The 18,620-nt window shown below is 40.5% G+C and overlaps 1 pseudogene; it reads left to right on the plus strand.

Annotated features, from left to right (window-relative positions):
• LOC102175093 lies at positions 77-3,028 on the plus strand (annotated as a pseudogene).

The following is an 18,620-nucleotide window of genomic DNA, read 5'->3' on the forward strand; positions in this document are numbered from 1 at the left end:
GGAGGGGAGACTCATTAAATGAACGTCCTCATTACTCCCTTCTTGCCTCCCCACCTAAACCACCCCTAAACTCTTTGATCTCTCTGGCTGTTCAACCACTGTCTCCACCACCAAGCTCACAAACTTTATGTTCCTCTCCACCTACTCCTTTGAGAATATCTGTAAGGTAAGTTTGTGGGATAAAAGGCTGTGCCTGGTAGGAGAGGACCAAATACCTGCTTTATACAAGCTGCCAGAGTCCTGCTAATACAGTGCTTTGCAGGAAACAGTCTCTACCTCATGGAACTTTCAGTCCTGTGCGAGAGACTGATATTACCCAGTTATACAAATGCAGCTGTATTATACGCTACAAAGGAAAAATCCAGACTTCTGTGAGAATGTGGATGGATCGATGGATTGATCCAGAGAGATACCAAGAGGCCAAAACTTCGTTAGGTAATTTAAAGAAGGCCTCCCTAAAGAGCTCTGAAGAATAAATTAGGGTATTAGAATAAAAATGGTGGGAAAGCATTAGAGGCATAGAGAACATCCATTGGCAAAGCCCAAAGATAAAAGGAAACGGTCCAGTTTGAGGAACTGAAAAAACACTAACTAGTATGACTTTAGGTATAATGAAACAAAAGCCAGACGAAGGGTTTTGCAAGTTCTTTGAAAAAGCTTGGACTTAGCCAGATTAACTTGTACATAGTTAACTTAATCAGATTAACTTTTTATTGTATTCTAGCAGTGAGTTTCCAATGAAATGCAAGAGCTTCTCTGATTTTTTTCCCCCTCTGGCACTGTCTAGGAAATTTTTAAAATACTTTTACTGTGGCAAAATCATAAAAGTTACCATCCTGACTGTTTCAGTGTACAGTACAGAAGTGCTAACTATATGCAGATTATTGTGGAAAATAAAGCACCTTTAACCCCTGTTCCCCACTGGCAAGGCACCAACAGCCACTGCTCTAGCCGTAATTTCCTTTCCCTGCAACACTGGCAGTATTGGCAGTAACTGCCCTGTGAATAATTCCTGAACTAGTAGGAATCTTGCTCCATATGTTTAGATAAATCGTATTTTTAGAGATACTTATCCAGATGGTACGGCTAGGGCCTATATTACAGTTGATAAAAATAAGAAATACCTAAAAATGGATAATTCCATCTGATAGACATGAATTTCAACAGAAAGCTGAGAATCCATTCAGTTAGAACTTTTCCTGAGCACCTGGCCCACAATGATTGTAGAGGACAGACGAACAGCCTTGGTCACTAGGATCTGGGAATGAACAGGCGTGTGTTGTAAAGCATTGGCCAGATCCTGGGGACTCGCTCAGGAAAGTGCAGACACACTGTCACTCTTGGCCAGTGCAGAGGAGCCTGCTGAGTAGACGGGCTCCAGGATGCTGGGCTGGGAAACAGGCTTGCAGCCTGACCCCAGTGTAGCTAAACGGATGTTCTGAATCACGCCATCGCCACCTTTTCAGGGGAAGACTGTAAGAGGAACTTGGGAGCATTAGCTTGATACTTTAAAGAGAGTGACTGCAGCGTGGCTCTGAGGAGGCCTTTGACAGGCCCTCTCATCCTGAAACTTCCGGGTCTCGTGCACGCAGGTGGCGTCACCTGGAACCTGAGAGGCTACACGAGGGTGTCAGAGGCCTGGTGAGAGACAATGGCCAAGAGCAAACCAAGAGGGCAGAAGTCCAGGAGTGTATTCCACATAGCCAGTCAAAAAGCTTTAAGGTTAAAAATAAAACCAGTTACCCTAATCTTGAGAAGATAAACATTATGAATGATGAAAAAGTTAACAGAGTGAATAAAGCTTTTATAGATACACAGAAGGAACTGGCAAACTTCTCAAAAGGCCTTTCCCTTGAACCTCTGCAGAAACAACTGGTATCTCAGCAGTGTCATGAAAACGACCAGTTAATGATGAAGCTACAAGACATGGCTCAGTTGTAATACACCAATGATGCATCGAATTCCCCGAAAAGACCAATAATTTTAATCTTTTATACAAAAAACAGAGTGCATTAGATGTCAACAGCTCCCCGGAGTCAGAAAACAAGCCAAGGATCGGTGTGTTGGTGCGCTGATGGTCCCTGAGCCTCCAAAGAGCCACTGTTTGACAGGAAAGCTGTAGACAACTCAGCATATTAGCATGGCACTGCTCCATGCTGAAAATGAGAAACTAAGGGTAAAATGCAGTTGTACATGAGCTGCACCCTAAAACCAACTGATAAGGAAACACTGTGCAGCTCAAAACAATCTGTACTGAACGGTGGACCAGACGGAAAGTAAAAGATGAGAGGGAAGAGTCAATTCTTGTCAATTCTTAGGTCCAGGGAATCGACACATTTCAGGACACCAGCGACCAGCAGTTAAGAACTAACTGCAACTAGAAAAAATACCTTTTTGGGTTTTGGCTAGCCAGGTGGTTTAATTTCTCTGGTCACAACCAAAACTGTTTGGATTTCACCCTTAAATGGCTGAGTAAAAAGAGACTGGGTTTCTCAAACCCATGATTCAAAACTCATGGGTTTGTGACATAGTTCTACTCACCAGCTAGGAGACATTAAGTCCCTTACAACCTCCGAGACTTTCTGCCTCTGTAAAATCATGATAGTACTTCATGGGATTAATGAAAACATTTGTGAAAAGGACTAGGTATACTATAAAAGATTAATCAAATATTTTTACAGACAGCTATTTGTATGACTAATAAGAACTGCTTCTGTTTTACTAGCAGATTTTTCCGAGATAATGTTGATAAATACCTGCTAAAAATATGAGTTCTCTACATTTATAAGCAGCGTGGTAGGTTCAGGAAGAAGGTGTGAGATGCATTTACTGTTTCTGTAATCATGGGTTCCAGTAACTTATTTAAAAAAAAAAAAAGCACACACATACATAATAATGCTTTTATTTATGAAGCCCTCCCACAAAAAAGTCAGAATTTAAAATTCCACCCTCGAATGGATACATGTGTCTGTATGGCTGAGTCCCTTTTCTGTCCCCTTGAAACTATCACAACATTGTTAATCGGCTATACTCCAATATAAAATGAAAACTTTAAAAAAATAAAATTCTACCCTCTTACCTTTTTCCTCTTTCCTCACACACTTCTCCCAAAGCTTTTAAGTCTCAAAGTTTAGAGAATGAGAGACAGGAACAAACTTCAAGAGCAAAAGGCAGAGGGAAATGTCTTTCAACCTGCCAATCCTGACTTCATGATCCTTCTTAAGTACTCATAAGTTCAAAAGGAAGCATTTCTTTTAAAATATATATATATATAATATGTACATATATTAAAATATACACATTTATATAAAATGTATATTTTATATATATTTAAAATTACATATAAGATAAAATCACCAAAACAAACAGCAATACATTCAAGAAGACTTAGATAAAACAAGGAAACAAATAGTAAAGGCCTGGATGTGGAGATAGCTGGAAAACCAGTAAAAAATGTATGCTGAACTTGAAACGTTTTGAGAGACCAATGTGGTTTGAATCATCAGGAACTTTACAAGCAGTGACAACGATGATTGCAAGTAATGTCAGTGTTTTAGAGCGCTTACCAGATGCCAGGGCTTGTGCTTTGTAAGCCCAATCTTATTTAATTCCCATATCATAAGTATCCCCCCTTTTACAGATGCAAAAACTGAGGCTTAGGTCTTTTGCCAAAAATCACACAGCTCCAAATGTCTTAAGACTGAAGGTTAAGTCCAAGCTACCTGACTCCAAAGCCTGTACCTTTTGTGACATGACGGCGTAGCACAGATCTGCTAAGTCTGAGGATTACTGCAACAATAACTACCATTTGTCCAGTGTTTTAGCATTTGCTAAGCACTGTGCTTGGGCTTGCCAGGTGGCTCAGTGGTAAAGAATCCACCTGCCAAAGCAGGAGTTACGGGTTCAATTCCTGGGCAGATCCCCTAGAGAAGAAAATGGCAACTCACTCCAGCATTCTTGCCTGGAAAATCACATGGGCAGAGAAGTCTGGTGGGCTACAGTCCATGGGGTCGCAGAGTCGGACACAACTGAGCACAGCAGCACGGCACGGCAAGTAATATGCTTCACTCCATAAGCTATATCACTTAATCCTTACAACCACCCTATGAAGTATAATAGCTTTGCCCATTTTATATGTGAACTGCAGTTTAGATTTGTGGCCCTCTGCTCCAGCCATGCGTTAGAGTCACCAGCAGGAGGTTAGAAGAACCCTGTAGCTGATTCCACTCCAGGCCAATTCAATCAGCATGGGGGTGGGAAGGGAGCAATGACTTCACCACAGTATTTTTAAGAAGCTCCTTAGATGGCTGTACTGTGCAGCCAAGGTTAAGAATCATTGCTTTAAAGCAGTATTCCTCGGGGACTTCCCTGGTGGTCCAGTGGCTAATGCTCTGAGCTCCTAATGCATGGGGCCTGGGTTCAATCCCTGGTCAGGGAACTGGATCCCACATGCCACAACTAAGACTACGTGCCCCAACTAAATATCCTGCATGCCCCAATGAAGATGGAAGATCTTTTCTACCACAGTTAAGACCAGGCACAGCCAAATTTGAAAAAAAAAAAAAAATTTTTTTTAAAAGTACTGTTCCTCAGATGTTAGTATTCAGCAGCTATCATTGAGAGAGCTTGTCAAACACGGCTGGGCCCCACCCCAGACTGTCTTATTCAGCAGGGCTCCCAGGAGCCCAAGAATTTGCATTTGTGACACTTCCTGAGTGTTGCTGATGCTGCTAGCATGGTACCACACTTTGAGAACTATTAAAGTCACTTGGCGAAAGCCCACCAGCTGGCAAACCAGTGTGGCTCTACCTCAAATGAGGTTCCTTAGCCACCCTGAAGCCTTCTCGTAATCCAGAAGGAGCAAATCTTCAGAACTTGACAGCAGTAGAACCAGGTAAGGGGAAAGTCTTAGCGTGAGAAAGTTCACAAAACTACTGGATGCTGTAAAAGAAAAACTGAGTACGTGGAGCAGAATCCCATATACCTAAATAGGAAGGTTAAGTGTTATTAAGATGTTAATAGTTTACATTTAATTTATATAACTTATTTTTTGATTTCTATCAAGATTTCAGTATACATTTCTGGTGTTTGATAAAAGGATTTAAAATTTCATTTGGAACGAAAAATAGAGAACACAAAAATTCTGCAAAGGAAGAATAATGTGAAGACCTACCTCAGATCAAATATATAGTTTAAATTGTTTTTAAAGATACTGGTATTCATACAAGAATAAATCATGAAGGGCAAAAAGAGATAATCTAGAAATAGTTTGCATAATAGTGAACATATAATAAAGGATGCTTCACAAATTTGTTAATAAATGGTATTGGGACAAATAGTTAGCAATTGGGTAGGGGAAGAACAACTTAACGCCTCATCAGTTCAGTTCAGTCGCTCAGTCGTGTCCGACTCTTTGCGACCCCATACCATACACCAAACAAATATTGCATGGATCAGTGATTAAGTACAAGGGAAAAAATGTAATGGAAAGTGTAAGGGAATAGAACTGAATCATTACCTAAACTTGGACAGATGTTTGCTTCTGTAACCTCAAAGTAATAAAAGAAGCCAAAGTGAAAAGGCCAGCAGATTAAAAACAGGTTCTTAAGAAAGTTTTTAAATGATACCAAAAAAATATTTACGGCAAACAAGACAAATAAATTGGATATTTTTTAAGTTATATAAAGAATTTATACAGTTTTATGAGAAAAGCAGGCAAGTAACAAAAGAAAAATGGCAAATGACACAAAAAGAGCAACTAGAATTAGTAAACAAATACATAAGGGTACACACTGTGCTCTCAGAGTACATATTTTGCCTCCAAACACACTCCCCCAAAATGTCCCACCTGGCTCTTAAACTCACTTTTTCAGGTCTTTGTTCAAAGGTCACCTCACAAAGCTTTCTCTGATTCAGTTCAGTCGCTCAGTCGTGTCCGACTCTTCGCAGCCCCATGAATCGCAGCACGCCAGGCCTCCCCGTCCATCACCATCTCCCGGAGTTCACTCAGACTCACATCCATCGAGTCAGTGATGCCATCCAGCCATCTCATCCTCGGTCGTCCCCTTCTCCTCCTGCCCCCAATCCCTCCCAGCATCAGAGTCTTTTCCAATGAGTCAACTCTTTGCATCACAAATATTTATTCACTAGTGAACCTCACATCCTTTTCTGCTCCATTTATCTACCAGGCACAGTGAATAGTTTATGTACTGTCTCTTCCTCCTGCAAAAACCCAGCTCTATGTGGACAAGAATTTTACTCACACTCATTACCATATTCCCAGTGCCTAGAACAGTACCTGGTTTGTAGTCAAAATCTCTATATTTTGGCTGAATGAATGAAAGACCCAAACTTACTTATAATTGGAAAATTAATAAAGCAATTTTTTCTCACTATATTAGAAAAAAAGAGAAGGAAAGAAGAAAGGGAGGGAGGGATGAAGTAAGAGAAAAATAAATGAATGATAATTCATTTGGATTGACAAGATTTAGTAAAACTGGAAGATTGCTGTTGGTAGTATATTTAGTGTAACCTTATTGAAAAAGAATCTATTGACAAGTATACCGGGCCATTAATGACACCCATATCCTTTGACCTAAAAATACAACTTAGCATCTAGATTTTTATTTTTAAATACCATTCTATAACACAAGAAATCCCAGCCCCTTGGAGAAAGTGGATTCCAAGGCTGCAGTTGGTAAAACACCAGAAAGTAAAATAATGCCCTTTCAAAAAAGAGGGAACTTGCTCAAAAGGCATGGAATTTAACCTAAAAGAGTTCCCGGTGGCCAAGGCTGGAACAATTTGAGCATCAGAACAAATAAGAACAGTGCTGGTTTAAAACCCAAAGATTAAAATGAATATCCTTGAGTTCATACTGATACAAATAAACTGGGGAAAAGCAACAACTGTTACTTATAGAAGAATCAGTTCAGTTCAGTTGCTCAGCTGTGTCTGACTCTATGCAACCCCACGGACTGCAGCATGCCAGGCTTCCCTGTCCATCACCAACTTCTGGAGTTTACTCAAACTCATGTCTATCGAGTTGGTGATGCCATCCAACTATCTCATTCTCTGTCATCTCCTTCTCCCGCCTTCGATCTTTCCCAGCATCAGGGTCTTTTCCAATGAGTCAGTTCTTTGCATCAAGTGGCCAGAATATTGGAGCTCCAGCTTCAGCATCAGTCCTTCCAATGAATATTCAGGACTGATTTCCTTTAGGATGGATTGGTTGGATCTCCTTGTAGTCCAAGGGACTCTCAAGAGTCTTCTCCAACACCACAATTCAAAAGCATTAATTTTTCGGCGCTCACCTTTCTTTATAGTCCAACTCTCACATCCATACATGACTACTAGAAAAACCACAGCTTTAACTAGATGGACCTTTGTTGGCAAAGTAATGTCTCTGCTTTTTAACATGCTGTCTAGGTTAGTCACAGTGTTTCTTCCAATAAGCAAGTGTCTTTTAATTTCAAGGCTGCAGTCACCATCTGCAGAGATTTTGGAGTCCAAAAAAAAAAATAAAGTCTCTCACTGTTTCCATTGTTTCCCCATCTATTTGCCATGAAGTGATGGGACCGGATGCCAGCATCTTCGTTTTCTGAATGTTGAGCTTTAAGCCAACTTTTTCACTCTCCTCTTTCACTTTCATCAAGAGGCTCTTTAGTTCTTCTTCACTTTCTGCTATAAGGGTGGTGTCATCTGCATATCTGAGGTTATTGATATTTCTCCCAGCAGTCCTGATTCCAGCTTGTGTTTCATCCAGCCCAGCGTTTCTCATGATGTACTCTGCATATAAGTTAAATAAGCACAGTCACAATATACAGCCTTGACGTACTCCTTTTCCTATTTGGAACCAGTCTGTTGTTCCATGTCCAGTTCTAACTGTTGCTTCCTGACCTGCATACAGATTTCTCAAGAGGCAGGTCAGGTGGTCTGGTATTCCCATCTCTCTCAGAACTTTCCACAGTTTATTGTGATCCACACAATGGCACCCCACTCCAGTACTCTTGCCTGGAAAATCCCATGGATGGAGGAGCCTGGTGGGCTGCAGTCCATGGGGTCGCTAAGAGTCAGACACGACTGAGTGACTTCACTTTCACTTTTCACTTTCATGCATCAGAGAAGGAAATGGCAACCCACTCCAGTGTTCTTGCCTGGAGAATCCCAGGGACGGGGGAGCCTGGTGGGCTGCCGTCTATGGGGTCGCACAGAGTCGGACACGACTGAAGCGACTTAGCAGCAGCAGCAGCATTGGCAGGTGGGTTCTTCAGCACGAGCACCACCTGGGAAGCCCTGGGAAGCATCTCACCTACTCCGACAGCAAACAGAGGTAGGAAGCACTGGTTGCAGAGCAGGAACTTGGGACTCTGAGGAAATGACTTCTGATCCCTTTCAGTCAGTGCGGTACTCACCCAGAATGAAGCCAGATGGGTGACCAGCCCGACCGGGGCACCTGGTCTGACAAGTGATAGAGTAAAGTCACTCTGCACCTCCAGGCACAACTTGACAGGCAGCGGGGCAGAGCAAGAGGAGAGCCAGGGCCTTGGGCAGGGTGCAAACAATCCTACACCTCGAGGCAGAAGGCCAGCAGCCATGTGACCCCGAGAGACAGGCGCTGGCGCCTGAGAGAGGTACCCCCGGGGGAGATGAGGGGCTCCGCGGCTGTGAAGGCAGGGGGCCCTCGGGGCTCTCACTTACCCAGCTTACTCTATTCACAAGAAGTTAAATTCACAGTGGAGAGGCTGGGTGGAGCTGAAAAAGAAAGGTGAGGTGGCAAAGCCACGACCACATGAAGATCAAAAAGTGGATATAACATGTCGGGGTTGAAATAAAGAGAAAGTTAAGATAAAGCTCATACAAATTAGAGTTTTATGCAACTTTTGAGAAATACATTGGGCTGTAAAAATTGGGGGTCATCTATTCTGTTTTTCCTTTCCTTGGACCTCTTCGTTTAGCCTTTACTCTGAGTACTTGGTGGGAAACCAGCAGGAGGAAACACAGAACTTTCTTCCCCAGTCGCATGGGACCTGCACTTGTCAGTCAGCATGACTCTGGGAAGGAGGGACACTCAGCGGCTGGGTTCAGCCTCCTGGAGCTTCTCTGAGTCAGCTGACCGCAAGGCAGCCCAGGCATAGGCATTCCCAACAAGTGCTTCCAGGTGATCAGTATGCGCTTGAAAGAATGAGAATTGATGTTTCAGGAATCCGGTGGAACCAAAATTGAAAGAGATAAACCCTGGTTCCAAGATGTTTACTTATTGAGCCCGCTAAATGCTGCCCTCCAGATAGATGATCGTGTGCTTGGAAATGTTATCGAAGATGTCTTGAGTCAGCTTTGGATTGGGGAGTCCTCATCACCAATCTCCTCCAGCCTCTGATTTTATAATTCCCTCCAACAGGCTCACATGTCCATCTGATTTTATTCTTAGTGAGACCGTGGTGTTAATCATTGCTTATCATTCTAATACAATCTCGTACGATCTCGTCTCTGCAGTGGTCTCTGTGGGGATGTTCAGGGAGAGGCTGAGGAAGTAAGGATAGTCCAACCCCTGGGCACTAGATTCCAGCCTTAGGGTCTGCTCCGAACTACCTGGGTAGGTTGTGCAGTTCATCACAGAAATCGTGATGAGGATGATCTTCTTGTGAAAAACAATCACTTGATCTTTCCTCCTCCTTCATTAGTCTTATGAAGCCTCCCTACTGCATTTCACAACCAGCATTAATAGCAGGGAAGATGAAAGCGAAGAACAGCTCAGTGATCTTATTTGGCAATCACAGTCTGTCTTTAGCGCAACAGGTGGGCCCCCCCGGGATTCTGTTTACCACATTGCCAAACCACTCACCAGAGCCAGCTCCCCAAGGAGGGTGTGGCCACAGGGTGAGGTATGGAAAACAGGAATAAAAGAAAAATAGTCCATATCATCTACTCAACCGAGACCACTCCAAGTCATGGCTTATTGTCAAATGTTCTGCAAAACACAAGCATCACTTCTATGATCAAAAAACAAAACAAAACAAAACAAAACACAACACAGTGGCTCTTTAGGAACCATTGTCATGAATTCAAAACAAGGCATCCCAACTGATGCATCTATTTTCTCACTGAAGCACCCAAGAAAACATCATCAAATAACTCAAATGGAAGTAAGCCAGAGAGAGAAAACAAATATTGTATATGTGGAATCTGAAAAAAAAATTGATATAGATGATCTTATTTACAAAAGCAGAAATAGACACAGACATGGAGAACAAACGTTTGGATACCAAGGGGTAAGGGGGATGTGGGATGAATTGGGAGGTTGGGATTGACGTATACACACTACTGAAACTATGTATAAAATAGATAATTAATGAGATTCTGTTGTACAGCACATGCATCCCAGGTGGCTCAGTGGTAAAGAAGCCACCTGCCAAGCAGGAGATGTGGGTTAAGTCCCTGGGTCGGGAAGATCCCCTGGAGAAGGAAATGGCAACCCACTCCTGTATTCTTGCCTAGGAAATCCCATGGACTTAGGAGTCAGGTGGGCTACAGTCCATGTAGGGTTGCAAAGAGTTGGACACAACTGAGCAACTAAACAACTCTATATGCTCGTATAGTACAGGAGACTCTGCGCAGTGCTCTGTGGTGACCTAAATGGTGAGGAAATCCAAAAAGAGGGGGTCTATGTATGTCTACAGCTGATTCACTTTGCTGTACAGCGGAAACTAACACAACATTGTCAAGCAACTAAAAAGTCAAAGTATTAGTCGTTCAGTCGTGTCTGACTCTTGGCGACCCTGTGAAGTGTAGCCCGCCAGGCTCCTCTGTCCATGGGGCTCTCCAGGCAAGAATACTGGAGTGGGTTGCCACGCCCTCCTCCAGGGGATCTTCCCGACCCAGGGATCAAACCCGTGTCTCTTATGTCTCCTGCACTGGCAGGTGGATTCTTCACCACTGGGAAGCCACCTAGGAAGCCCTCCCTTATGCTGTACCCTGAGCCGAAACTAATGACTCTCTCTTCGGTGCTCCCTAATACTTGACAGCTGCACCCAGTGCATAGCTCTGCATACCACGTTATAATTATGTGCACCCGTGTCTATGCCCCCACAAGAGGGCAAGTTACCCAGGGGTAAAGGGCACGCCTTACTCATCTATGTTCCCCAGCACAAAGCCCAGGACTTGGAACAGAAACTCAGTGAATGTTCCATGAAAACTACTTTTCGTGATTTTTCCTCTCATTGTTCTCCAGTCATGTCATGGTAAACCTCGTGCTGCCTGAAGGTTTTCATATGGTAACCTTCTATCCTTTAAAAACCCTTTTTACGTCCTTAAATTTGCCAATTTACAGTCATGATTCAAAAACATTTCCATTGGCTTACAAACAATCTCTGAGCCTATGTTTCACTGGGATAACTATTTCTGCCGCTTCTCCCTTGAATACAGACCTTTCCCACAACATAACATATCCATTGCTAATGAAAAGCCAAGTTACAGAGCAAATATTTGGGGGCAGTAGTGGTGGACAGTATAATAAAAGGAATTATTGTATTTATTTATTTTTATTAAGCCTGTCTTGATGCCAATATTTCCTTACAGGTATCTGACTGATATTACTGAATTGGTTGTGAGTGAAAGGCAAAAAAATAATAATAACAACACACAACAGTAAAGAGAAGAAAGTAAAGTAGAAGATAAGTAGTGATCCGAGTCACAATAATTAATAGCTGTGTTCTTAAGACAAACACACCAGAAAACACGCAGGTAATTATGGGGCACTTACAGAGTTGGCACAACCCCTCAGGTTAACAATGAACTCTTGGGAAACTGTTTACAGTCATGTGCCAGCCTGCACGAGGTAACCCACAGCCAGAGATGCTTACGGGTAATACACAAGAGTATGAGAGGCATTTACACTGCTCGTGCTGGTCACTGATGCAAAGCCATAAGCAGACGGTGGTCCATAAGACTCACCCAAATGGCCCCAAAACTGGTCTCAGTCGATGTTCACATATATTCTGAACACCCTGACAGTGGTAATCAAGAGATACTGTGTAGGGAATCTTCTGCTTTCTAAAGAGGCCTTTGCCATATTTATCAAGAGGTTAAATATGAATATCCTTTGACTCAGGATTTCCATGTGACTGTAGCACAGGAATAAAGATACAAATGCACAAAAATGCTCACTCTGGTTTTTGTAGAAAAGTACTTGTTTACCAATGGCAAAGTTGTTAACTAAGCTGTACTACACATCCACACCCTGGGTATTAAACAACTAGTTCTTAAAGAGAGATATATGTATATTTTCTGACATGGGAAAATGTCAGTGATACGTTTTAAAAACTCAAGTAGCAGAATATTCTATTATACTATGAGCTGACTTAAAAATTATGTGTAAGAACACAGACACAGACACAGACACATCTATTTATATATGCGTAGCAGATGTTTGTAAGCCTACCCACCAAACTGCTTATTGTGATTATATCTGAGGGAAGGGATATTAAAAAAAAAAAGTAAGAAATCACTTTCCCTTTTATAGCATATACATTTCTCCCTGTTGTTGTTTTGTCACTAAGTTGTGCCCGACTCTTTGGGACCCCATGGACCAGGCTGCTCTGTCCTTGGGATTCTCCAGGCAAGAATACTGGAGTGGGTTGCCATGCCCTCCTCCAGGGGATCTTCCCAATCCAGGGATTGAACCTGTGTTTCCTGCATTAGAAAGCAGATTCTTTACCACAGACCCACCAGGAAAACACATACATGTTTGTTTGTTTTTTTAACTTTTGATTTTGGCAAAATTTCAGGTTTTACACTACATTGCAAAAATAGTGCAAAGAATTACTTTATAACCTCCACACAGATTCCCCAGATGTCACATTTGTTTTCTCTCTCCCTCTCCCTTCCTCCACTTCCTCTCTTTCTCTCTCTCCTTCTCTTTCTGTATGTATATGTGAATGTTTAAACTGAGAGAAAGTTGCAGGCATGATTCCCCTGTACCTCTAAATACAGCTATTTACTAAAGCAAAGCACTCTATTACATAATCACAATACAATTACCAAAATCAGGAAAATCAAGAAATTAACTTTGATAAAAAGCTATTAGCTAATCTATAAATCATATTTCAACTATTATCCCAACAATGACTTTTGTAGGAAAAGGAAATCTCAGATAATGGATTGCATTCAGCTGTCATGTGTCTTTAGTCTCCTTTTATCAGAACAGCGCCTCAGTCTTTCTATTGTTTTGCTTTTTTTAAATTTAAATTTATTTATTTTAATTGGAGGCTAATTACTTTACAATATTGTATTGGTTTTGCCATACATCAACATGAATCCACCACGGGTGTACATATGTTCCCCATCCTAAACCCCCTTCCCACCTCCCTCCCTGTACCATCCCTCTGGGTCATCCCAGTGCACCGGCCCCAAGCATCCTGTATCCTGCATCGAACCTGGACTGGCGATTCGTTTCTTAAATGATATTAGGCATGTTTCAATGCCATTCTTTGATGATGCTGGGTCTTCCTTGCTGTGTGCCTGGGCTTTTCTCTAGTTGCGCGAGTGGGGCTATTCTTGGTTGCGGTGCTTGGGTTTCTCATTGCGGCAGCTTCTCTTGTTGCAGAACACGGGCTCTAGGCATGCGGGCTTCAGTAGTTGCAGCATATACGCTTAGCAGTTGCAGCCCACGGGCTCTAGGGTACAGGTTCAGTAGTTGCGGCGCGTGGGCTCAGTTGCTCGAAGGCATGTGGCATACTCCTGGACCAGGGATCAAACCCGCATCCCCTGCACTGGCAGATGGATTCCCATCCACTGTACCACCAGGGAAGTTCTTTCTCTCTGTTTCATGATCCTGATGTTTCTGATGAATAAAGTCCAAGTATTTTGAAGAATGTGCCTCAGTTTGGAATTGTCTGATGTTTCCTCATGATTCAGGTTATCCTTTGGGATGGCAATATCACAGGTGTGATGTGTTCGTCCCCGTATCAGGAGGCACACAATGAACCATCACAGGTGCTGTTACACTTCGAACACTTGGTGACGGTGAGGTCTGCCAGGTTTCTCCACTGTTAATTTACTAGTTTTTCCTTTGTAATAGTGGCTTTCTAATTCCATCATTCCTTCTACATTAATTAGCTGTTGTGTGTTAGTCACTCAGTCGTGCCCAACTCTTTATGACCCCATGGACTGTAGCCTGCTAGGCTTCTCTGTCCATGGGATTCTCCAGGCAAGAATACTGGAGTGAGTTGCCATGCCCTTCTCCAGAGGATCTTCCCGACCCAGGAATCAAACCTGGGTCTCCTGCATTGCAAGCAGATTCTTTACTATCTGAGCTACTTGGGAAACCCTAAGTAGCTAACTGACTAACATTAATTAGTTAGAATATTACTATTAAGGAAAATTTTCTCTTTCCCATTTATTCATCATTTGTTCTTTGTTTCATACACTTACTTATACTGGTTTAAACTCATGGAGTCTTTACTCTCGTTATTTATTTTGATGCTCAAATTGTCCCAGATTTGGTCAGTGGGAGTCCCTTTTACCTGATTCCTACGTTCTTCTGATATATTCCCTGTTTCTTTGGTCACTGCCTTACTTTCTGACACCAAAATGTTGCGCACTCATCTTGCACTTTCCCAGCCCCAGCCCTGGAATCAGCCATTTCTCCAAGGAAGATGTGGTTCCTTTTAATGAAGAACAGCACTTAAAAACCAAGATATGAGTGCTAGGTGTGCTCATTGCTACTGGGTGTCATTGTTTTGGGGCCCTCTCAGCAGACAGAGCTGTTAAACATATAATGCATGAATTTATATCCTCTCAATAAACACATATCTCAATCTATTTCTATATTTAGCTATCTAAATATGTTTTTAAATACTGTAAGTTCATACCCATGCCTTCAATTCCAATCCAATACCACTGACTCCCTTTAGATTTCCCTCACCACACCCTTTTTTCTTTGAGCACATTCTTACTGACACAAGGCGATTAGACAATGAACCTTAAAAAATGTGAAGTTAATCTGACTTTCATTTTACCTCTTGGAATTTAGCCTAAAAGTATAATGAAGTATGTTTGCAAAAATTAACAAAAACAATGACCACCTTATCACTGTTTATAAGGACAATAACTTTGGAAACTACCTAAATGTCCAACAAGGGTAATTTAGTGACTAAATTATATCAATATAACTAATGCAGAGAGGCGGTTAAGAATAGATCTAAACCCAAGCAGACTAAGTTTGAATCCCAGCTCTACCAATTGTTATTACGACATCTAGTAAGCTTCTTCTCTTCTACATGCTTCAATTTCCTGTGTGTAACATGAAGATAATATTACTTTCTTCATAGGCTAGCCATGAAGATCAAATTTACTTTACGTAAAGCACTTGGAACTGAGCATGGCATACAGTAAGTACAATGTAAGTGTCAGTCGTTATTATTAATATTGTTGCATGTGTACTAAATCACTTATCCCATCATTTAAATGATGTAGAAAAACTTATGATATGATATTGGAAATATGCCCAAAAGTTAATGAGTGTTTACTCTTGGGTGATACCATTGTAAATGGCTTTTATAAACTTCTTGCTTCTTTCGGTTTTCTAACTTTTCCAGAAAAGCATCCATGACTTACTTAATTAAAATTGTTAAATAAATAAATAAATGCCACTGGAGCAACTGGAAGAAAAAAAAAAGTGGATTTGTTTTCTTCCCAAGAAAGCAAAAATAAGCAATGTTGCCTGACTATAGGTTCAGTGACACCAACCTGGGCACTACTAGATTATAATACTTTTATCTACATAGTAATTGCCTTGTTAAATATACATTTCAGAGGCTTGTTTAAAACTATAACATTTGGGAATTTCCTCGTGGTCCGGTGCTTAAGACGCTGTGCTTCCACTGAAGAGTGTCTGAGTTCAATTTCTGGTTGGGGAACCAAGATCCCACATGCCACGAGGTGTGGCCTTAGACAGACAAACAAAGACCTATAATATGTGTTGTCGTTTTAGTTTCACAAGCTGTTTTGATATTTTTCCTGTAATTAGGCAATGTGCCAGCAGGTGGCAATAGTGCTTCAGTCATGGCTGAGTTATTTGCACAATAAGGATTTTTACTATAGGAAGGTGTTCCAATATATTGAAACATACATGGTTTTATTCTTTGCTCTGTTTTAATTCTTTACTGAAATCTTTAAACTTAATTGAATATGGTAGCTATTTCTTACATACCAATATAAATAAAACAGAAAACAAAAGATTTAACAACAACAAAAAATTACTCAAGAAAAGTTAGAGCCTAGGCAACCAGAGTAACTTGAAGGAATAATATTAGTTTGCCTTTCTAGTACTCCTGATCAATTATAAAGCTCCAGGCTGCTTCCTGTGACTGTCCTGAAATGTATTTTTCATATGTCTAAAGAAAAATAGCAAGAAAACTTCCTTGTTAGGTTTCTCCTAGTTGCAGGATTAAAAAAAAAAAAAAGTCCAGCTTTTAGAGCTGGAAGCAACTTTAGAGATTTAGTCAAAGCCCCCATGTAACAGTTGAAGAAATTAGCATGTCTTGAGCCAGATGTTTTGCCCAAGGGCCCCTGAAAATGCAGAACTAGATCCCAGGTTACGGAAGGACTCTTGGCAAATGTCCTCAAACAGGGCACAAATGTCAATTTGTGTAATCTGTGGTCACTTTATAAGGCTGGGTTTACCAAGCCAGTGCTTTACAAACCAAGCAGTTCCTCTTAGTCACTATGTTTACAGTTCAGGTAAGTTAAAAGATAAATTCTCCTTAGCAGATGCTAGACGACCCACTGAGGTTTTGTCCAAGTAGAAATAATCATGAAGACTTACATTATAATTTCAACTAAAAATTAAATGTATTAGCAGAATTGATAACCAGTATAAATATTTAAATAATCCACAATGATGAAATAAAAATAAGTAGATTTAAAGTATAAATAAAACGTATGAAACTACAAATATCTGCCCTTCTTACCCTGAATTTTAAATGGTATGAATGCTTCATCTAATTCTGATTCTCCTTATTTCATTTCAAAAGAGGAACCATTACCTCTCACTTCAGCTCCACATCTCCATGTAACTCACCTGTGCCCTGACACTCAACTTTTACATTTCTCTACTGTTTCTGTTTATTATGGGGTAACACTGAGAGACTCCCAGTTAGTTTTGCCCCAGTTCTCTAACTCTTCTATTTCTCTGCGTCTGTTGAAAATGAGGAACTGTGTGTTCTGCAACCCATAGCTATCTGTCAATCTTAGGAAAAGGTCTTAAGTCATCATTCCTTGAATCCATGGCTACTACAAATTTATTGTAGAAACTTAGAAATTCTAAGAAAAGAATGGAAGACATGAAGAGGCCTCAAAATCAGTATGAAAATCCATCTCTCCAGACTCTCTAACCATCCCCTCGCAGTCACCTCCACACTTCATGATCAGCAGCTCATTGACAGTCACAGGTGTTTCTTTCAAATACTCATCAAAGTTTGCAGTCCAACTTGTTCCTAACAGAGACCAGCTTTGCCTTCTTAATGAATCATTACTTTTGCTTTCTTTGAACTGATGGGTATATCTCAGATTTTGGGAGTATGTGCTTTGCATTTAAAATAGCTTCTGGATATACAATGAAAGAAAAGAGAAGGAAAACTTTAATAATCTCCAGATTGGAGATAACTTTCTAAGTTTAAAAAATAAAAGAAAATAAGAGATTAAAATTTGAGCTGTATCGAATATTTAAACTATTATACATCAAAAAGATATAGAAGCAATACAAGTAATCACTTGAGAGAAATATTTACTAAAACAAATATTATGGCCCAAGAATTAAATGAGCTCATACAAATGAGTTCAAAAAAACCTCTCTAAATTCTCAATAGACAATGGACAAACAATATGAATAGACAATGCACATGCAATTGGATGATAGACATTTGGTAAAATGATTAACTTCACTAAAAGCAAATAACCAAGAAGTAAAACTATAAATACATGATAGTTTGCCCACCTACAAGCTGAGCAAAGATGTGTTACAATGTGACTGTCTCGACTGATTAAAGTGTGGTGAAATGGGTCCTTTTGTATATTGCTGGTGGCAGGAATAAAAATTAACACAACATTTTAGGACAGCAATTTCACAATGTGTTTAAAGAGGCTTTAAAATGTTCTACACTCTGACCTTGAAATTCCATTCTTAGTAACCTATGCTAAAGCAGTTACCCAAAATATGCACAAATATTTTGACATCAAGATGAACGATGTAAAACTTTATATTCAGGTGAAAAACTGACATTGACTTAATTAACATCTAATGATAGAAGTCTGCTTAGGCAAATTTATAAATAAAACACTAGGTAGCCACTTGAAATCATAGTTGTAAACAATTTTTTAAATAAGAAAAATGCCTGTCTTATAACGTGTTAAAAGCAGAACATAAATATTTTTTATGCATGAGTAAAGAGAATAAAGGAGTATTTCTAAAGGTTGATGGTTGTAACTAGGAGATGGGATCTCAGTTAATTATATTGCTTTTTTATATTTTTATGCATTTTACAAATTTTCTGCATTCAATATGTATTTCTTTTCTAATTAGAAAAAAAGATATAAAAGAAAGAGAAAAGCCAAAGAACAAA

The sequence above is a fragment of the Capra hircus genome, chromosome 4 (genome assembly GCF_001704415.2).
Source record: "Capra hircus breed San Clemente chromosome 4, ASM170441v1, whole genome shotgun sequence".
Lineage (NCBI taxonomy): Eukaryota > Metazoa > Chordata > Mammalia > Artiodactyla > Bovidae > Capra > Capra hircus.